The following is a 20850-nucleotide window of genomic DNA, read 5'->3' on the forward strand; positions in this document are numbered from 1 at the left end:
TGAGGCCCCTGGCGTGTCTGCTGAGGCCCCTAGTGTGTCTGCTGCGGCCCCTGGCATGTCTGCTGAGGCCCCTGGCGTGTCTGAGGCCCCTAGTGTGTCTGCTGCGGCCCCAGAAGGTCATCCAACTAATAAACAGCATGTTTTACTACTACTGTGAAATACTCTTAACTCCTTTTAAACTTCACACAGGATTCTGAAGATGGCGGCATCGCAGACTAATGGTTTATATGTGGTTTCTCACTGTCTCAAGGGAAGGCATGTCCCAACTTTACCAAACTTAAAATCTGTCTGTCTGCTTTGGCAATGTAAACACATGTTTCCCATGCCAAGAAAGCCCTTTGAATTGAATTAAGAGAGAGAGATACATAAATAAACAAATATATATATAAATAATGGTCAGGTGCAGCAAAGAAAGACTTGACCTTAACTGAAAACACAGAACTAACATCCACAACATGTATGACAGTCATTCATGGTTAAGCGGTTGAGGATAAATTAAAACTACTTCTCTTCTAGTCTTTTTAAGAAACATTTTTGTGTTGAAAAAGCTTAATAACCACATGTATAATATATTTGCATAGACTTCCAACAGACATAGATACCCCACCAGACATACTATTATGAGTTTCTTCACTGTACCCAAACCAAAAAAAAACAGATTTAATGCATCACTCAGTATTGAATAGAGCCATGTCATCATGGAATACTCAGCCACCAGAGGTTAGTCAGGCAAGTTTAGCTTTAAAAAACAAATACAAATGTGTCACGCCCTCATCTGTTTCACCTGTCTTTGTGCTTGACTCCACCCCCCTCCAGGCGTCGCCCATCTTTCCCCATTATCCCCTGTGTATTTATACCTGTGTTCTCTGTTTGTCTTGTTGCCAGTTTGTTCTGTTTGGTCAAGGCTACCAGTGGGTTTCCATCTGCTCCTGTCGCTTGTTTGTTCCTGCTTTCTAGGTTCCCCGGTTCTGACCTTTCTGCCCGCCCTGAGCCCCACTACTCTGGACCTCTGCCTGACCTGACCCTGCCTGCTCTCATGTACCTTTGCCCCCACTACTCTGGACTATCAACCCCTGCCTGCCGTCCTGTACCTTTGCCCCCACTACTCTGGACTATCAACCCCTGCCTGCCGTCCTGTACCTTTGCCCCCACTACTCTGGACCATCAACCGCTGCCTGCCGTCCTGTACCTTTGCCCCCACTACTCTGGACTATCAACCCCTGCCTGCCGTCCTGTACCTTTGCCCCACTACTCTGGACTATCAACCCCTGCTTGCCTTGACCTGTCGTTTTCCTGCCCATGTTGCTGTAATAAACTTGTTACTTCGACACAGTCTGCATTTGGGTCTTACCTGAAAAAGTGAAACAAATGCATCTTGTATCTCAGCGCCTCCTCTTCTAAAGAATTGAATTGAACTGTATATATATGAATATGTACTGTATATTTTAATAGTGTGTAAATAGTAATTTTGTTGTCTCTTGGTGTCTTTTCAATAAATACTGCAACTAATTTTGTATTTTATTTTCTATTTAATGTAATACCTTATGTTGTTCTTGTCTATGTCTTATGTTGTTCTTGTCTAGTACTGTTTCAACTGTTCTGCCTTACTATTATTCAACCATGCTAGTCATTTATGAACATTTGAACATCTTGGCCACGTTCTGTTATAATCTCCACCCGGCACAGCCAAAGAGGACTGGCCACCCACATATGCTCTCTCTAATTCTCTCTTTCTTTCTCTCTCTCTCGGAGGACCTGAGCCCTAGGACAGTGCCCCAGGACTACCTGACATGATGGCTCCTTGCTGTCCCCATTCCACCTGACTGCTGCTGCTCCAGTTTCAACTGTTCTGCCTTATTATTATTCGACCATGCTGGTCATTTATGAACATTTGAACATCTTGGTCATGTTCTGTTATAATCTCTACCCGGCACAGCCAGAAGAGGACTGGCCACCCCACATAGCCCGGTTCCTCTCTAGGTTTCTTCCTAGGTTTTTGGCCTTTCTAGGGAGTTTTCCTAGCCACCGTGCTTTTACACCTGCATTGTCAGCTGATATCTCAAGTGCTGTACAGAAACCCAGCCCTAAAACCCCAAACAGCAAACAATGCAGGTGTAAAAGCACGGTGGCTAGGAAAAACTCCCTAGAAAGGCCAAAACCTAGGAAGAAACCTAGAGGCACGGTCCTAGGGCTCAGGTCAGTTGAAACTGGAGCAGGAGCATGGCCAGGTGGACTGGGGACAGCAAGGAGTCCTCATGTCAGGTAGTCCTGGGACATGGTCCTAGGGCTCAGGTCCTCCGAGAGAGAAAAGAAAGAGAAGGAGAGAATTAGAGAACGCACACTTAGATTCACACAGGACACCGAATAGGACAGGAGAAGTACTCAGATATAACAAACTGACCCTAGCCCCCGACACATAAACTACTGCAGCATAAATACTGGAGGCTGAGACAGGAGGGTCAGGAGACACTGTGGCCCCATCCGAGGACACCCCGGACAGGGCCAAACAGGAAGGATATAACCCCACCCACTTTGCCAAAGCACATCCCCCACACCACTAGAGGATATCTTCAACCACCAACTTACCATCCTGAGACAAGGCCAGTATAGCCCACAAAGATCTCCGCCACGGTACAACCCAAGGGGGGCAGCAGACAGGCCGACCACAACAGTGAATCAACCCACCCAGGTGACGCACCCCCAGGGACGGCACGAGAGAGCCCCAGCAAGCCAGTGACTCAGCCCCGTAACAGGGTTAGAGGCAGAGAATCCCAGTGGAAAGGGGAACCGGCCAGGCAGAGACAGCAAGGGCGGTTCGTTGCTCCAGAGCCTTTCCGTTCACCTTCCCACTCCTGGGCCAGACTACACTCAATCATATGACCCACTGAAGAGATGAGTCTTCAGTAAAGACTTAAAGGTTGAGACCGAGTTTGCGTCTCTGACATGGGTAGGCAGACCGTTCCATAAAAATGGAGCTCTATAGGAGAAAGCCCTGCCTCCAGCTGTTTGCTTAGAAATTCTAGGGACAATTAGGAGGCCTGCGTCTTGTGACCGTAGCGTACGTGTAGGTATGTACGGCAGGACCAAATCAGAGAGGTAGTAGGAGCAAGCCCATGTAATGCTTTGTAGGTTAGCAGTAAAACCTTGAAATCAGCCCTTGCTTTGACAGGAAGCCAGTGTAGAGGCTAGCACTGGAGTAATATGATCAAATTTTTTGGTTCTAGTCAGGATTCTAGCAGCCGTATTTAGCACTAACTGAAGTTTATTTAGTGCTTTATCCGGGTAGCCGGAAAATAGAGCATTGCAGTAGTCTAACCTAGAAGTGACAAAAGCATGGATTAATTTTTCTGCATCATTTTTGGACAGAAAGTTTCTGATTTTTGCAATGTTACGTAGATGGAAAAAAGCTGTCCTCGAAATGGTCTTGATATGTTCTTCAAAGAGAGATCAGGGTCAGAGTAGCCGAGGTCCTTCACAGTTTTATTTGAGGCGACTGTACAACCATTAAGATTAATTGTCAGATTCAACAGAAGATCTCTTTGTTTCTTGGGACCTAGAACAAGCATCTCTGTTTTGTCGAAGTTTAATAGTAGAAAGTTTGCAGCCATCCACTTCCTTATGTCTGAAACACATGCTTCTAGCGAGGGCAATTTTGGGAGCTTCACCATGTTTCATTGAAATGTACAGCTGTGTGTCATCCGCATAGCAGTGAAAGTTTACATTATGTTTTCGAATAACATCCCCAAGAGGTAAAATATATAGTGAAAACAACTAATAGGGATCTGCATGTGCAGTAGCTAATAGGGATCTGCATGTGCAGTAGCTAATAGGGATCTGCATGCAGTAGCTAATAGGATCTGCATGCAGGGATCTGCATGTGCAGTAGCTAATAGGGATCTAGCTAATAGGATCTGCAGTAGCTAATAGGGATCTGCATGTGCAGTAGCTAATAGGGATATGCATGAAGTAAACACTGCACCCAAAAATAGAGGACAAAAGGACAAACCCGATTCACCTTGAACTTAACACAATACATCACTGCAACAAACAAAAACAGTCACGAAGAGAGCGAATAGAGCAGAGAAAAAGTAGGTGTCACTAACTAAATGAGTTTGGTCTCAGGTCTTTACCAATGATGCGATGACGATTTCTATGCATTTATTTACGTGACTGTTTCTGAGGGCAGAACTGTATATGTTCATAGTCGCAACCAATGAGAGAGGGTGGGGAATATCTCTCTCTCCCCAAAAAATGTCATCTCTCATCTCTCTCTCTCTCTCTCTCTCTCTCTCTCTCTCTCTCTCTCTCTCACTCTCTCTCTCTCCCTCTCCCTCTCCCTCTCTCTCTCTCTCTCTCTCTCTCTCTCTCTCTCTCTCTCTCTCTCTCAACTCTCATTCACTTAGCTTATTGTACAAACAATAGTTTATAGCACTGCTTTAATCCTCACACGTGTGTCAATCTAAAAATACATTTAAAAACATCCCCATCAAAATCCTTCAGTTTTAAACTAGATATTCATTCCTTCCTCCTATGTAGCCTTCTGCATCTGCGGTGGATGGTGGCCGAGCTATAATGGTGTTTAAAAATCGGTCTTCTCACAAAAACGCCCAACGGGTTTCTTTATGACCTCTACAAGTGTCACAGGACTCGTCTGAAGGTAACACATAAAAACGAATGGAAGAATGGAGGTAGATTTGTACCCAGCAAAATAAAAGGGTTAAATATGGGTCCAACCTAAAATATTTCCTGAGCTTTCTTATATGTCATAGATATAGGGACAGACACTTATTCCTTATTATTTTTTAAATTGACTGTCGTTTTGATATTTATAAATGTTTTATACAATGCATTTCTATCGGCAATACTAGTACAGGCCAAATTCAATATTTTATTTATTTATATATATATATAATATATATTTGTTTATACCAAAAAGTCCTCAAATTCAAAATCAAATACAGTGCGTCAGAAAGTATTCAGACCCTTGGCTATTCTCACATTTTGTTACATTTACAGCCTTAATCTAAAAAATGGATTAAATAGGTTTTCCTCGTCAATCTACACACAATACCACATAATGACAAAGCAAAAACAGGTTTAGAGAAATGCAAATGTATTTCAATAAAAACCTGAAATATCACATTTACATAAGTATTCAGACCCTTTATCAGTGCTTTGCTGAAGCACCTTTTGCAGCGATTACAGCCTCGTCTTCTTGGGTATGACGCTACAAGCTTGGCACATTTGTATTTGGGGAGTTTCTCCAATTCTTCTCTGCAGATCCTCTCAAGCTCTGTCAGGTTGGATGGGGAGTGTCGCTGCACAGCTATTCTCAGGTCTCTCCAGAGATGTTCGATTGGGTTCAAGTCCAGGCTCCTGGCTGGGGCCCGCTCATGACATTCAGAGACTTGTCCCAAAGCCATTCCTGCGCTGTCTTGGCTGTGTGCTTAGAGTCATTGTCCTTTTGGAAGGTGAACCTTCGCCCCAGTCTGAGTTTCTGAGCGCTCTGGACCAGGTTTTCATCACAGACCTCTCTGTACTTTGCACTGTTCATCTGAGATCCTTTACATGCCTTTTGAGGAGTGGCTTCTGTCTGGCCACTCTACCATAAAGGCCTGATTAGTGGAGTGCTGCAGAGACGGTTGTCCTTGCAAATGTTCTCCCATCTCCACAGAGGAACTCTGGAGCTCTGTCAGAGTGACCATCGGGTTCTTGGTCACCTCCCTGACCAAAGACCTTCTCCACCTATTGCTCAGTTTTGGCTGGGCGGCTAGCTTTCGGAAAAGTCTTGGTGGTTTCAAACTTCTTCTATTTAAGAATGATGGAGAACACTGTGTTCTTTTTTTTTTGGTGACCTTCAATGCTGAAGACATTTGTTGGTACCCTTCCCCAGATCTATGCCTCGACACAATCCTGTCTCTGAGCTCTATGGACAATTCCTTAAAACTGTTTTTTTGATCTGACATGCACTGTCAACTGTGGGACCTTAAATAGACAGGTGTGTGCCTTTCCAAATCATGTCCAATCAATTGAATTTTACCACAGATGGACTCCAATCAAGTTGAAGAAACATCTTAAGAATGATCAATGGAAACAGGATGCATCTGAGCTCAATTTCAGTCTCGTAGCAAAGGATTTGAATACTTGTATAAATAAGGTATTTCTGTTTTTTTATATACATTTCCATAATATTCTACAAAATAAAACAATCTTTGTCATTATGGGGGTATTGTGTGTTGATTGATGAAGATCGTTTAAAATATATATTTTAGAATAAGGCAGTAACGTAGCAAAATATGGAAAAACTCAACGGGTCGGAATACTTTCAAAATGTACTGTATTAATCCATGGTAGGACCTACTCCCAAGGTGTAGAATGTTAGAGGGATAAGGGAGGCACTGAAAAGTTTCCAATGTTGCGAGGTTGAGGGGACTGAGGGCTGATAAAAGACATCCATTGTGCCACAACCACTATGACACAGCCTCCTCTCATCTCCATCCCTGTGTTGTACCTACTTCATCCTTCCCAACCTCCATTCCTCGACCGGAGTCACCATCAGCCCTCTTACATACTCTCTACCCCCATACTCTCTGCCCCATACTCTCTACCCCATACTCTCTACCCCATACTTACCCCATACTCTCTACCCCATACTCTCTACCTCATACTACCCCATACTCTCTACCCCATACTCTCTACCCCATACTCTCTACCCCATACTCTCTACCCCATACTCTCTACCCCATACTCTACCCCATACCTCTACCTCATACTCTACCTCATACTCTCTACCCCATACTCTCTACCCCATACTCTCTATCCCATACTCTCTATCCCATACTCTCTACCCCATACTCTCTACCCCATATCTCTACCCCATACTTCTACTCCATACTCTCTACCCCATACTCTCTGCAATTAGGCCTTACCTCAGCTTCAGGTTCTCCATAAACTGCTCTATGTTCACCTCGTCCAGAAGGACAAAATCAGACTTCCCAAACTGCAGGCCCTCCAGCACCTCCATACTGACGGACCCAGACAGAATGACAAGAGAAGATAGAGAAGAAACGGAAATCTAGGGGAGAGAGAGAGAGAGTAGAGGACTCTAGGGAAGAGAGAGAGAAGTGAAGTAAAGGCAGGCAGGCAGAATAGTCAGTGCTGCTGGGGCGGTAGTGAAAGTGGAGTTGAGGCAGTGTGCTGTGGGCGTGGGTGTGGGTGTGGCATAACTCTGTTCTTTTGTGGTGTGGGGTGCTGCTTAGTCAAGTCAAGAGGGCTGTGGTCGGCTTTCTGTAGTGTGTGCGTGCGTGCGTGCGTGCGTGCGTGCGTGCGTGCGCGGTATATATATAATGGGATAGCGAAGAACTATCATTAAACACAGAAAACATGCATCCTCCATCTCGTCTTTCTCTCTTCCTGCCACCAGACCTCCTTGTTTCAGAGGAAAACCACTGAGTGAACCATTGCAGAGGCTTATGACAACGAAAGTCATACTGTATCTCTCTTAGCCTTCCCCTCTCTTTTTCCACCTCTCTCTCTCTTCCTCTCTCTCCCCTCTATATCTCTGTCTGTGTATCTATCTATTTGTCTATCACTCTTCCATAGAAAGACCCCACTCCGCAAAGATAATTGATCTGAAATTAGAAGAAAACCAACTGAACACTGAGACACAGAGGCTCGAATCGCAACAATCTACAATTAAGCCTGTAAATTAGCTGTAAATTTGAGGACAAAATGCCCTCTTCTCCTGGGAAGGATCAGGGGTATTATTTCCTTGGAATCAGTATCTCCTGGGAAGGGTAAGGGCATTTCCTGGAAAGGGTGCCGGAGCGGTCTTCTAGTGAGGCTTCGGATGTGCAGACACCACCCATCGCTTCCGAGTATATTTCTCTCTAATGTCCAAATCAGGGCAAGAGTTGCTTTACAAAGAGATATCCCGGATTGTAACATACTCTGTTTCAAGGAAACATGGCTAGCTTGGGATATGCTGTCGGAGTCAGTACAGCCAACGGGATTTTCAGTGCATCGCGCCGACAGGAATAAACATCTCTCCGGTAAGGATGGAAGTGTATGTTTCATGATTAACAACTCATGGTGCAATTGTAACAACATACAAGAACTCAAGTTATTTTGTTCACCAGACCTAGAATTCCTCACAATCAAATGCCAACCGTATTATCTCCCAAGAGAACCCTCCTCGGTTACTGTCACAGGCGTGTATATCCCCCAGCGAGCTGATACCAAGACGACCCTCAAGGAACTTCACTGGACTTTATACAAACTGGAAACCATATATCCTGAGGCAGCATTTATTGTAGCTGGGGATTTTAACAAAGCTAATTTAAGAACAAGGCTACCTAAATTCTATCAGCATATCGATTGCAGTACACGAGCGAGTAACACTCGACCATTGCTACTCTAACATTCACGATGCATGCAAGGCCCTCCCCCGCCCTCTTTTCGGCATATCTGACCATGACTCCATCTTGTTGCTCCTCTCCTATAGGCAGAAACTAAAACAGGAAGCGCCTGTGCTTAGATCTATCCAACACCGGTCTGACAAATCAGATTCTGCGCTTCAAGATTGCTTCAATCATGTGGACTGTGATATGTTCTGGGTAGACTCAGAGAACAACATTGACAAATATGCTGACTCGGTGAGTGAGTTTATAAGGAAGTGTATAGGAGATATTGTACCCACTGTGACTATTAAAACCTTCCCTAACCAGAAACTGTGGATTGATGGCAGCATTCGTGCAAAACTGAAAGCACATACCACCACATTTAATCATGGCATGGCAACTGGGAACATGGCCGAATACAAACAGTGTAGTAATTCCCTCCGTAAGGCAATCGGACAAGCAAAGTGTCAGTATAGACAAAAAGTGGAGTTGCAATTCAATGGCTCAAACATGAGACTTATGTGGCAGGGTCTACAGACAATCACGGATTACAAAAGAAAACCAGCCCCGTCATGGACATCAACGGCTTGCTTCCAGACAAATTAAACAACTTCTTTGTGCGATTTGATGACAATACAATGCCACAGACGCGGCCCGCTGCCAAAGACTGTGGGCTCTCCTTCTCTCCGACAGAGAATAGACAATAGATTTGCCATCACACTGCATATGGCCCTGTCCCATCTGGATAAGAGGAATACCTATGTAAGAATGCTGTTCATTGACTACAGCTCAGCCTTCAACACCATAGTACCCTCCAAGATCATCATTAAGCTCGAGGCCCTGGGTCAGAACAGTGCCCTGTGAAGCTGGGTCTTGGACTTCCTGACGGACCGCCCCAGGTGGTAAAGGTAGGAAACCACATCTCCACTCCGCTGATCCTCAACACTGGGGCCCCACAAGGGTGTGTTCTCAGCCCCTCCTGTACTCCCTGTTCACCCACGACTGCGTGGCCATGCACGCCTCTAACTCAATCATCAAGTTTGCAGACAACACAGTGGTAGGCTTGATTACCAACAATGACGAGACAGACTACAGGGAGGAGGCGCGGGCCCTCGGAGTGTGGTGCCAGGAAAATAATCTCTCACTCAATGTCAGCAAAACAAAGAGATGATCGTGGACTTCAGGAAACAGCAAAGGGAGAACCCCTCTTTCCACATCGACTGGACAGCAGTGGAGAGGGTGGTGGAGAGCAGCAGTGGAGTTCCTCAGTGTACATATCCCCGACAATCTGAAATTGTTGGGGATATGTACACTCAGGAGGCTGAAAATATGTGGCTTGTCACCGAAAAACTTCACTAACTTCACTTTACAGGTGCACAATCGAGAGCATCCTGTCGGACTGTATCACCGCCTGGTACGTAAACTGCACTGCCCACAACCGCAGGGCTCTCCAGAGGGTAGTGAGGTCTGCACAACGCATCACCGGGGGCAAACTACCTGCCCTCCAGGACACCTATAACACCCGATGTCACAAGAAGGCAAAAAAACATAATCAAGGACAATAACCACCCGAGCCAATGCCTGTTCACCCTGCTTCTATCCAGAAGGCGAGGTCAGTACAGGTGCATCAAAGCTGGAACAGAAAGATTGAAAAAACAGTTTCTATCTCAAGGCCATCAGATTGTTCAACAGCCATCACTAGCACAGAGAGACAGCTGCCTACCGACTTGATATCATTGGCCACTTTAACTTCTTCATGATTTTTTTATTTAACCTTTATTTAACTAGGCAAGTAATTGAAGAAAAAAATATTATTTTCAATGACAGCCTAGGAACAATGGGTTAACTGCCTTGTTCAGGGGCTGAATGACAGATTTTTACCTCGGCAGTTCTTGGATTCAACCTTGCAACCTTTTGGTTACTAGTCCAACGCTCTAACCACTAGGCTACCTCCCACGGGACGGTTGAGCTAATGTAGGCTAATGTAATTTGCATAAACAGAACACTAGTCACTTTAATAATGCCACTTTAAGAATATATACATATATCACAATACTTATCTCATATGTACTGTATACTACACTATCTATTCTATATTATCTATATCTATATCTAGCATCTCAACCGCTCTGTCACTGCTCATCCATATATTTTATATTTCTATATTCCCATTCCTTTACTAGATTGTGTGTATTAGGTTTTGTTGTGGAATTGTTAGATATTACCTGTTAGATACTGCTGCACTGTCAGATCTAGAAGCATAAGCATTTCACCACACTATAACACTACACAATAACATCTGCTAACCATGTGTATGTGACCAATACAATTGTATTTGATTTGATTTTGTATCTCCTGGAAAGTATCAGGGTATTTGCTGCTTCTGACTCCACAGCAGCATACATCATCTCTTCTTGGCTACATCCCAAATGGCACCCTATTCCCTATGTAGTGCACTAGTTAATGGCACCCTATTCCCTGTGTAGTGCACTAGTTAATGGCACCCTATTCCTTATGTAGTGCACTAGTTAATGGCATCCTATTCCCTATGTAGTGCACTAGTTAATGACACCCTATTCCCAATGTTAATGGCACCCTATTCCCTATGTAGTGCACTAGTTAATGGCACCCTATTCCCTATGTAGTGCACTAGTTAATGGCACCCTATTCCCTATGTAGTGCACTAGTTAATGACACCCTATTCCCTACGTAGTACACTAGTTAATGGCACCCTATTCCCTATGTAGTGCACTAGCTTTGGCGAGGACCCATAGGGCTCTGGCCAAAAGTAGTTGGTGGTGAAATATCATGTAGGGTTAGGGTGGTGATATAATGTAGGGTGGTGATATAATGTAGGGTTAGGGTGGTGATATAATGTAGGGTTAGGGTGGTGATATAATGTAGGGTTAGGGTGGTGATATAATGTAGGGTTAGGGTGGTGATATAATGCGGGTTAGGAGTGGTGATATAATGTAAATTGGTGATATAATGTAGGGTGAGTGATATAATGTAAATTGGGTGAAGTGATATAATGTAGGGTTAGGGAGTGGTGATATAATGTAGGGTTAGGGTGGTGATATAATGTAGGGTTAGGGTGGTGATGATATAATGTAGGGTTAGGGTGGTGTAATAATGTAGGGTTGGTGGTGATACTAATGTGGTGGTGATATAATGTAGGTTAGGGTGGTGATATAATGTAGTGGTGATATAATGTAGGGTTAGGGTGGTGATATAATGTGGTTATGGTAGTGATATAATAGGGTTAGGATATAATGTAGGGTTAGGGTGGTGATATAATGTAGTTAGTGTGGTGATATAATGTAGGGTTAGTGGTGATATAATGTATGGTTATGGTGGTGATATAATGGCAGGAGTTAGGGTGGTGATATAATGTAGGGTTAGGGTGGTGATATAATGTAGGGTTGGTGGTGATATAATGTAGGGTTAGGGTGGTGATATAATGTAGGGTTAGGGTGGTGATATAATGTAGGGTTAGTGTGGTGATAGGGTTAGGGTGGTGATATAATGTAGGGTTAGGGTAGTGATATAATGTAGGAGTTAGGGTGGTGATATAATGTAGGGTTAGTGTGGTGATATAATGTAGGAGTTGGTGTGGTGATATAATGTAGGGTTAGGGTGGTGATATAGAGGTTAGTGTGGTGATATAATAGGGTTAGGGTGGTGATATAATATAGGGTTAGGTGGTGACAAATGAGTTGGGTAGTGATATAAAAATAGGAGTTGAGGGTGGTGATATAATGTAGGGTTAGTGATGATATAATGTAGGGTTAGTGTGGTGATATAATGTAGGTTAGGGTGGTGATATAATGTAGGGATTAGTGTGTGGTGATATAATGTGGGTTAAATTTGGTGATATAATGTAGGGTTAGGGTGGTGATATAATGTAGGGTTATAGATGGTGATCACTGTGTAGGGTTAGGGTGGTGATGCATAATGTAGGGTTGGTGGCAGGTGATATAATGTAGGAGTTAGTGTGGTGATATAATAACCAGGAGTTAGGGTGGTGATATAATGTGGAGTTAGTGTGGTGATATAATGTAGGATGAGGTGTGCAATGTCTAGAGGTTAGGGTGGTGATATAATGTAGGTTTAGGTGGTGATATAATAGGTGGTGATATATAAACCCCATGGGACCACACAGCCGCCATACCGCCCAGGAAGGAGACCCGTTCTGTCTGTTAGAGGTTAACGACTTTGGACTAAAAGTGCAAATCAATCCAAGAACAACAGCAAAGGACCTTGTGAAAATGCTGGAGAAACACTTACAAAAGTATCTATATCCACAGTAAAACGAGTCCAATATCGACTAACTTGAAATGCCGCTCGGCAAGGAAGAAACCACTGTCCTAAACCGCCATAAAAGCCAGACTATGGTTTGCAACTGCACACGGGGACAAAGATCGTACTCTTTGGAGGAAATGTAACCTCTGGTCTGATGAAACAAAAATAGAAGAAAAAAATTGAGTTTAAATGCATTTTGGTGTATGTAAACTTCCGACTAACCGTATATATCAATGCATTATCTGGGAATTGCAGGCGAATCCGCCACAGAAAACTAAAGAACATAAGCTCTGGTAATATGGATAGCCTAACTATTGAAGCAATGAGCTTGTGTTGGTTTCCATGGCCCCGGTACCCCTGGTGGGTGGAGAGTTCTCTTTTTAGGATCAATGGAATGGTTGAAAGAATCAAAACAAAGAGGAGGTGCTTATGTTTGTCTGTTTCACATACAGTGGGAGAACAAGTATTTGATACCTGCTGATTTTATAGTTTCCTACTTACAAAGCATGCAGGAGTCTGTGTTTTTATCAATGGTACATAACTGTAAGAGACGGAATCTAAAATACTTATGTCATGCAATAAAATGCAAATTAATTACTTAAAAATCATACGATGTGATTTTCTGGTTTTTTGTTTTAGATTCCGTCTCCCACAGTTGGAGTGTACCTATGATAAAATTACAGACCTCTACATGCTTTGTAAGTAGGAAAACCTGCAAAATCGGCAGTGTATCAAATACTTGTTCTCCCCACTATATGTGTCGTGTGAAATGGACATGTGTTTCTTTTGCATATCCCACTCCCCGAGACATCCTCAGAAAGTGGGGTCACGGCCAGAGGTCAGTCATTATTGATGGCGAACCTGGAGCAATTAAGGTTAACCGTCTTGCTCAAGGGCAGATGAACAGATATTTCACCTAGTCGGATCTGGAATTCAAACGAGCAACCTTTCGGTGACTGGCCCAATGCTGTAACCGCACCTGGGGCACAGGGCCATGCAAAAACAAATTTGCCTAAAACTCGTCTGGCCATCCTCTTTCAGCTCGAGAAAGTGGATTTCTACTGGTGCGGGCATTTAACATAAAGCCTCATGGCTCTCATTGATTAAACAACACAATGCAGTAACACTGCTAAAGCCAATTTAACAATATGTCAATCGAGCGGTTTCTCTAGAGACATTAGTGTTCTGTGTGTGACCTTTACTTCCTGAAGTGCACTGGAGTGTTGTTTTTGCTTCTCGGAAGGCTTGATTATCACTGAGCATTCTAATAGTGCTTGATTAATCACTGAGCATTCTAATAGTGCTTGGTTATCACTGAGCATTCTAATAGTGCTTGATTATCACTGAGCATTCTAATAGTGCTTGATTATCACTGAGCATTCTAATAGTGCTTGGTTATCACTGAGCATTCTAAAAGTGCTTGATTATCACAGAGCATTCTAAAAGTGCTTGATTATCACAGAGCATTCTAAAAGTGCTTGATTATCACTGAGCATTCTAAAAGTGCTTGATTATCACAGAGCATTCTAAAAGTGCTTGATTATCACTGAGCATTCTAAAAGTGCTTGATTATCACTGAGCATTCTAAAAGTGCTTGATTATCACTGACCATTCTAAAAGTGCTTGATTAATCACTGAGCATTCTAAAAGTGCTTGATTATCACTGAGCATTCTAAAAGTGCTTGATTATCACTGAGCATTCTAAAAGTGCTTGATTATCACTGACCATTCTAAAAGTGCTTGATTATCACTGAGCATTCTAAAAGTGCTTGATTAATCACTGAGCATTCTAAAAGTGATCTATGCCGTTTAAAGTGCTTATAATAGACTGCACTACCACTCACCCCTCCTAACCTGCTCAACTCTGATCACTACTTCCTCTCTCTGTCAGTGTGCGTTGTGTTGTGTCATGTCGACTGCGTGGGGCCGCCTCACTTCCTGCTCAGGAAGGGACGCAGAGGGCAGGCTGGTGAGCACTCTCATCTGCTTCTGGGTCCATCACCATTCACGGAACTCCGGGTCCAGAAGTTAACACTCAGAATCAGTCTGACAAGAACAAGCACAGTACTAAGGCAGATACTAAGGCAAACGCATGGACCCAGACTGCCACAGTAACGGACTGCCACAGTAACAGACTGCCACAGTAACAGACAATGACAAGGCGAAAGGAATTGTCATGTGATGGATGAGTTAAAATTACCACATTTCAGGAACAGTTTCCAGACAAAAAAGATGAGATCATCTCTAAATAATTGCTCCACATAATCAAAACAGATAGAGTAGATTAAGAAAGTCCACTCCTAGAGTATAGTTACTGTTTTTTTTAACCAGGCAAGTCAGTTAAGAACAAATTCTTATTTTCAATGACAGCCTGGGAACAGTGGAGTTAAGCCTGGGAACAGGGGCAGAACGACAGATTTGTACCTTGTCAGCTCGGGGTTTGAACTTACAACCTTCCGGTTACTAGTCCAACGCTCTAACCACTAGGCTACCCTGCCGCCCCATCAGCATATTGTTAAAGGATTAATTTACACAAATATATAAAATAAACCACATTTAGAATAGATTCGTATCACGAGAAAGAAAATATTAGAAAATACAGAAATCAATTTGTCCAAGAAGAAAAAAACGTACAAAACAAAATGTGTATACATGTGAATTGAACATTTTTACCCCACAGCATATTATAAAATAAACAGGCCAAGCCACTTTCATTACAGGTGTCTCCATCTAAACTAGTAACCTGTTAGGGGCTTTTTCTTGCTTGAAAGCACATTCTTCCATTGTATTGTGTTCGTAGGACTTTTTGGAAGTAATGACTTATTTTTCAACACTGGCATTTGAGTTCCAGCAGAGGGCACCAACACATCATCCGCCCTTTCTGGCCTCAAGACCTCCCGTGTAACTCTATGCTCTTTTATTTTAGCCGGGGAATCAGAGTGACTTCTGGGTGTAGAGGGCACAGCGCCGACTGTAGCCCCTTGCTACAACCCATCCATGTTCATTAAACATGCCATTTTTTGTCATTCAGCAGACACTCTTATCCAGAGTCACTGCACAGTTTGTGCATCCATCTTAAAGATAGCTAGGTGAGACAACCACATATCACCGACCTAGTCAGTACATTTTTCCTTAATAAATTATCAAAGCTAGTAAGAAAAGAGTAGTGGTAGTGCCAGTGTCAACAAGGGTGTTAGTTAAAGATACTGAAGAGGTGGGTTTTCAGAAGATGGGCAGTGACTCAGACTGTCCTGATTTTAGGGGAACTGAATGCTTGTTCCACCATTTGGGTACCAGGACAGAGAATAGATTTGCCTGGGATGAACGGGAGCCAGGCTCACCCTGGTATTTTTCTGTGTTGGGAAAACTAATCAGAAAAGACAGCTACACTGGAAGAAGTTAAGAAAAATAGTTTACTTAACTACTTTGTGAAAACGGATCATATCTAAATCTGAAATGTTAGACTACAAATTGCAAGAAGAGATCACTTTAGGGTCATGTAATTGTGTAAATTAGCCTAAACACAAAAACGAGGTTTCAAGTGAGAAACGGGTTGGTCTGATGCCCAAAAATGGAAATGATGGCCTACTTCACTCATTTTATTTTAGCCAAAAATGTAGTGTGTAGTTCCAGTAGTTGGCTACACGGCTAAAACGTAGTGTGTAGTTCCAGTAGTTGGCTACACGGCTAAAACGTAGTATGTAGTTCCAGTAGTTAGCTACACTGCTACATGACAACAAGTAGTGAACTACTGCAAACACTATCTAGATTTGAATTTAGTTCCACTATCACCAAGCTACTGCAAAATGTAGTTCATTTACTAGTAATCTGGTGCAGTAGCAGACACAGGGTCCGGTACGGGGCCAGGAGCACCATGGGTACTGCTGTCCACTACTCTCCCTGTTAGCCCAGCTGGTAGTAGGTCTATGGGTTTTCCCAGGAGCCTCTGCTTCATCTCATAACTTTCCTTGGAAGGTCCTACAAGGCGGAGGAGATCTCCAACCTGATTGACGAGAACAGTAGGATAAATTATATTATACTTCTGAACCAGTTGATGAATTCTAACCTGTTGGTCGCGATCGAGTGTCCATAGTGGGATTTCTTGAGTTCGTAGTCTTAAATGAAGCTTGTTGAGAAAAACCTGCAGCTTTTCCATAACCCGCTCTGGACTCTTCCCTTCAAGGAAAACAAAGCGGAGGTCTGAACCTTCAGCTGGCTTAACATCCATTTGAGTTGTGTGGCCTCCAAGAATGGAATCAATGTCCTTTTTCCTGACGCACAGGGCATAACAGAGCACATCTGCGTCCGTTATGAAGAAGACCTCACTGCAAGATGGGGTCTGGGAGATGGATTCCACTGGTTTGGGGGATGTGTTCCTCACATGGGTCAAGTTGTCCCCAACATACCCGGTTGCTTGCGGGCTGGGAAATGGGTTGCAGCGGATTGAGGATTTGGAAATGGCCCCAGAGGCATGGCTATTGAGACTGGATGGCGAAGGGCTGCTGTGGCGCAGGGTGCTTGTGTCCTGGGGTAAGACCTGCTGCAGTTGGGCCTTCACTACACTGAACTTCTGAAAGGAGCCCTGAATGGGTAGCTGGGGAATCTGGAGCACCTCCTCGCTGTCCTTGGAGAACATGCTCACATCCAGATCGGCCTTCACTGGCACGTCCACCTGCGACACACACATAACACATAAATAAAAACGAGAGAAAAAATATAACTCTTCTGCAACGCTCGTTGGTCTTGGGATGACCTGCAAACGACTTGAAAACTGACGGTAGATGGTGTTGCTTACTGAGTTTAAAGCTCTGATTGAGAAAAAAAATGTTGTTGACCACTAATTGTTTTTCATGTAAAGTATTGTATTTACATGCTGACTACTAATTGTTTTTCATGTAAAGTATTGTATTTACATGCTGACTACTAATTGTTTTTCATGTAAAGTATTGTATTTACATGCTGACTACTAATTGTTTTTCATGTATTGTAGTTACATGCTGACTACTAATTGTTTTTCATGTAAAGTATTGTATTTACATGCTGACTACTAATTGTTTTTAATGTAAGTATTGTATTTACATGCTGACTACTAATTGTTTTTCATGTAAAGTATTGTATTTACATGCTGACTACTAATTGTTTTTCATGTAAAGTATTGTATTTACATGCTGACTACTAATTGTTTTTCATGTAAAGTATTGTATTTACATGCTGACTACTAATTGTTTTTCATGTAAAGTATTGTATGTACATGCTGACCACTAATTGTTTTTCATGTAAAGTATTGTATTTACATGCTGACTACTTTGTCCTGACCTCTTGCCAGCTCAACTCAAAAAATAGTTTATTCCCTGGTAAATTAAAGGTTCTATAAAGGAAATTGTAACCATACTTTTTACAGGACATTGATTGCAATATGATGTGTCTTCTTACTACCTCAGGCGTGTCAGCATTCCTGATTTTAAGAGGAAAGTGTTGCCCATCCACTTCTAAGACATGGGTCCGCTGCAACACACGTGCAGCCACTGCAACAGAGAGGAGAGGAAGTTAGATGAATGACATGGTTTTTACCACAAATGTACAGTGGGGCAAAAAACTATTTAGTCAGCCACCAATTGTGCAAGTTCTCCCACTTAAAAGATGAGAGAGGCCTGTAATTTTCATCATAGGTACACTTTATCTATGACAAACAAAATAGGTGACAGGTGTCTTTTATACTGATAACAAGTTCAAACAGGTGCCATTCATACAGGTAACGAGTGGAGGACAGAGGAGCCTCTTAAAGAAGAAGTTACAGGTCTGTGAGTGCCATAAATCTTGCTTGTTTGTAGGTGACCAAATACTTATTTTCCACCATAATTTGCAAATAAATTCATTAAAATCCTACAATGTGATATTCTGGATTTTATTTTCTCATTTTGTCTGTCATAGTTGAAGTGTACCTATGATGAAAATTACAGGCCTCTCTCATCCTTTTAAGTGGGAGAACTTGCACAATTGGTGGCTGACTAAATACTTTTTTGCCCCACTGTATCCATATATTCTGTAGCAAATAGTACATTATCACAAACTAATATTAGACTATGTGTACCTAAAAAAATAGATATCTGTAGTTTCATCCATTCGATAAGCCTTCTGGATCCTCAAACATGACAAATGCCTGTCCTGGGCTGTAGGATGGAAACTGTACTCTCTTTACCTCTCCTCCCCGTTCCCTGGTCGTTGGAAGTGTATTGTGAGCTTGTCAACCATTCTAACAGAGGCAAGGATATCATCGGGGACGCCAAGCACCTCCACGGGTGTTCCCTCCATGACAATACTGGGGAAAGGACATAGAGGTGAGCAATGACCACAGGTGACACCACCCTCAGGTTGTAGCAGTCTTATTGGCTGAATGTGATATGCAACATCTGGGACTAGCATTAGCTAATCCAGCATGGAGGTGAAAAATTGTGTTTCATAAAGAAAGCATGCATATTTTCCCACATTCTCGACATTAACTAGTTAAGGAGGAAATGGATGGCTTTGCAGCCTGAATGGAGAATGTTTACCACTCGGTCCACAGGGGATAAGTAGGGCCCTATAAAATCAGTTACATTTTTTTTGCCTGATTCCATTTAGTTTTTCCAGATTTCCGTTTCCCCGAATAGTTTCAGTTTTCAAAAATAAAAAATTCAGAATTGAATGTTCTAAGTCCACAACAATGTTTAAACCACATCAGGAGACCATTTTAGAGGTCTGGGGGAGAAATAAAAACATTTTGATGTTTTGGCGTGCAAGTGTGCACCAGGAAGAGACCAGGAAGAGCTAAGCAGTGTTTCTGTAGCACTCATGTGATGGCAGAGTTCGTAAAATGACCACCTGGTTTGAAGCAAATAATCATTCTGCCAGGTAGGCATAGGCTACTTTTTAATTAACATTCATTTGAGAAGGTTTTGGGAAAACCTTTCCGTTTCTAACATAAGGTTATCATTAGAATCATCGCTAACGGATATGCAAAGTGTAGACAAGTGTGCAAATACCCACAGAACGGGGCCTTCTTGTGACTTACTTCGCAAATGAATGCATTTTCCAATAAGTCCAATTTATCTAGTGCCCTAGATATGAGTGTATAGCCGGCTGCATAAGTTCCATTTGGACGGTAAGATGAAACGACTCAATATCGCAATCTACCGATCTCTCACGGAGTTGAGAGCAGACTAGAGTTTTTTTATTTTTTATGAACCTCTGACTCCTTTGAGTTGCTATGCGTCAATAACTAGTGATGGACACAAATCATTCTGAAGCATTGAGGTTTTTCAGCGAATTGTGTCAAATAGGTTCATTACTCTGGGCTTTGATCAACACAGTGTACACTAGTGGCACCTGCTGGTCAAAATAATTTAGAGCAGCCATATTATTATAGATGATGTCCCACACCCCGTAGCGCGTCCGCAGCATAGCCTTTTTGCCTTCTACCAGAGTAGAAGAGGGAGGCCCAACTCGGCGGAAAATCTGTCTCCCTCCGGCAGGAGGCGTTTTTCCCCTTGTTTTGCCCACCAAACAAGGAGCTTTTGTATGCAGGTCAATGAGAGTGTGTCGAACTAAAAAATGTATGGCTTATTTGCTACATGAGGTAAATTTGACTGGATAGAAGTTTCGTAATGCTTAAGTTGTTACGAGTGTACTGATATAAGTAGGACACGTGACATCCCGGCAACTTTGAGAAAAAAACACTTTATATTGGAGTTGTCTCGAGATGGCTATGCATATTCATGACATGAGGCTAGTAGCATAGCATCTCTCGGGTTGACGTCAACAACCCTCATCGAATGTATCCACCAATAAAAAAGAAAGAAAAGGCGGGAGCAACACCGCTTTGTGGACAACAACTCCCATTGTTTTTTAAAACATTACTTTAAAAATGTAACATTAACCTAATAAAACATTTGTTGTGGGAATGACGAGCAGTAGGCCTAATACATTATCACAGCATATTGGCTATGTGCCTGGCCTGGTAATATTGTTCTTCTCAGACCATATTATATTTTAAAACTCAAGCTTTGATAACAAAATAGATCAGTTGGTGTAGCACTTGCAAGGCACAGCTGTGCATAAATTTAAATCATTTGCTTTTTATTTAAAATTGTTTTTAAATTTAAAACGATGA

General features: G+C 42.6%; 1 pseudogene; it reads right to left on the minus strand.

Moving 5' to 3' along the window:
• Positions 1-16205: 16205 nt before the first annotated feature.
• The window catches only part of LOC118371389 (uncharacterized), a 70904-nt pseudogene continuing 66259 nt past the window's right edge, over positions 16206-20850 (minus strand).

This window comes from Oncorhynchus keta, chromosome 20 (genome assembly GCF_023373465.1).
Source record: "Oncorhynchus keta strain PuntledgeMale-10-30-2019 chromosome 20, Oket_V2, whole genome shotgun sequence".
In the NCBI taxonomy this organism is placed as follows: Eukaryota; Metazoa; Chordata; class Actinopteri; order Salmoniformes; family Salmonidae; genus Oncorhynchus; species Oncorhynchus keta.